This window comes from Poecilia mexicana, unplaced genomic scaffold (assembly GCF_051168715.1).
Source record: "Poecilia mexicana isolate PSO_F unplaced genomic scaffold, ASM5116871v1 scaffold_22, whole genome shotgun sequence".
NCBI classification, from domain to species: Eukaryota; Metazoa; Chordata; class Actinopteri; order Cyprinodontiformes; family Poeciliidae; genus Poecilia; species Poecilia mexicana.
Window position 1 is genome coordinate 850,001 of NW_028263391.1, and position 2,500 is coordinate 852,500.

The window sequence follows — 2,500 nt, forward strand, 5'->3', positions numbered from 1 at the left end:
GAGGAGGGGTGCTTAAGTGTGGGTGCACAGGTGAGTGTGGAGAGCCTGGTTCTCTGGATGGGTCTGACTGTCTGTTTCTCTCCCCGGAGCAAAGCCTGGATGTGGGTAAGTGTTCTGGGTGTGCCTGCCTGGAGCTCCATGCCTGGTTCTCTTCCTGGAGGTCAGGGCCTGGAGCTCCATGGCCTGTCCCCTGCATGTGTGTGCGGCCCTGGAGCTCCATGGCCTGTCCCCTGCATGTGTGTGCGGTCCTGGAGCTCCATGGCCTGTCCCCTGCATGTGTGTGCGGTCCTGGAGCTCCATGCCTGGTCCTCTGCCTGGAGCTCCATGCCTGGTTCTCTTCCTGGAGGTCAGGGCCTGCAGCTCCATGCCTGGTTCTCTGCCTGGAGGTCAGGGCCTGCAGCTCCATGCCTGGTTCTCTTCCTGGAGGTCAGGGCCTGCAGCTCCATGCCTGGTTCTCTGCCTGGAGGTCAGGGCCTGCAGCTCCATGCCTGGTTCTCTGCCTGGAGGTCAGGGCCTGCAGCTCCATGCCTGGTTCTCTGCCTGGAGGTCAGGGCCTGCAGCTCCATGCCTGGTTCTCTTCCTGGAGGTCAGGGCCTGCAGCTCCATGCCTGGTTCTCTGCCTGGAGGTCAGGGCCTGCAGCTCCATGCCTGGTTCTCTTCCTGGAGGTCAGGGCCTGCAGCTCCATGCCTGGTTCTCTGCCTGGAGGTCAGGGCCTGGAGCTCCATGCCTGCATCTCTTCCTGGAGGTCAGGGCCTGCAGCTCCATGCCTGGTTCTCTGCCTGGAGCTCCATGCCCTGTCCCCTGCATGCGTGTGCGGGCCTGGAGCTCCATGGCCTGTCCCCTGCATGCGTGTGCGGGCCTGGAGCTCCATGCACGGTCCCCTGCCTGTGTGTGCGGGCCTGGGGCTCCATGCACGGTCCCCTGCATGTGTGTGCGGGCCTGGAGCTCCATGCACGGTCCCCTGCCTGTGTGTGCGGGCCTGGGGCTCCATGCACGGTCCCCTGCATGTGTGTGCGGGCCTGGAGCTCCATGCACGGCCCCCTGCATGTGTGTGCGGTCCTGGAGCTCCATGCCTGGTCCTCTGCCTGGAGGTCAGGGCCTGCAGCTCCATGCCTGGTCCTCTGCCTGGAGGTCAGGGCCTGCAGCTCCATGCCTGGTTCTCTGCCTGGAGGTCAGGGCCTGCAGCTCCATGCCTGGTTCTCTGCCTGGAGGTCAGGGCCTGCAGCTCCATGCCTGGTTCTCTTCCTGGAGGTCAGGGCCTGCAGCTCCATGCCTGGTTCTCTTCCTGGAGGTCAGGGCCTGCAGCTCCATGCCTGGTTCTCTGCCTGGAGGTCAGGGCCTGCAGCTCCATGCCTGGTTCTCTTCCTGGAGGTCAGGGCCTGCAGCTCCATGCCTGGTTCTCTGCCTGGAGGTCAGGGCCTGGAGCTCCATGCCTGCATCTCTTCCTGGAGGTCAGGGCCTGCAGCTCCATGCCTGGTTCTCTGCCTGGAGGTCAGGGCCTGCAGCTCCATGCCTGGTTCTCTGCCTGGAGGTCAGGGCCTGCAGCTCCATGCCTGGTTCTCTGCCTGGAGGTCAGGGCCTGCAGCTCCATGCCTGGTTCTCTGCCTGGAGGTCAGGGCCTGCAGCTCCATGCCTGGTTCTCTTCCTGGAGGTCAGGGCCTGCAGCTCCATGCCTGGTTCTCTGCCTGGAGGTCAGGGCCTGCAGCTCCATGCCTGGTTCTCTGCCTGGAGGTCAGGGCCTGCAGCTCCATGCCTGGTTCTCTTCCCGGAGGTCAGGGCCTGGAGCTACCCCAACCTACCCTCCCTCCCCAGCCCAGGTAATTAAAGAGATGCGGTTGTTTCACATTTAACATCTTTATTGAACATTTTTTATTGTTTTCCTCCGTCTCTCTCTCCGAGTCCCCAGGGGTGGTGGAGGATGCCAGGTCCGAAGAGGAGTCACCTTGCCGGGGGAGTGGTGGGCTGCTGCTGTCCCCGGAGCCTGGAGAGGAAGACTGTGGTGCTGTGGCCCGGTCAAACTTGCTCCGGATGTCCGCCAGTTGTTCCGCAGTGAGCTGGTTGGCGTAGAACCTGTCCGCGGTCCTGGTGTCGTGGCACATGACCCGGGCAAGCTGTCCTCTGACCTCGCTGCTGTGTGCATCCCTTGCCTGAAAAACAGAATAAAAATGTATTAAAAAACCTGGTGGTTTTTTCTGCAAAGGTCGGCTGGGCTCCCATTCATTCCCTATGGAGGGCCCTTTTCCGGATGGCTGAAAACGACATTTCCGGCTCTCCCGGGAGATCGGGGCCCCCCCATACGTGCATGTCATATACCGTTTTAAAGCTCCGAGCCTCCTGAACACGGAGGTGGTCTCGGATCGTCTCTAGCACCTTCCCTCGAGCTTCTACGGGTCTCCAAAGGATTAGCGTCAAACCGGGCCGGCTTTGCCCCGCGATAAGTCGGTCCAAACGGACCGGAACCCGGGCGAGCCGCACACCGTCGGATCCGGGCCGGTCCGC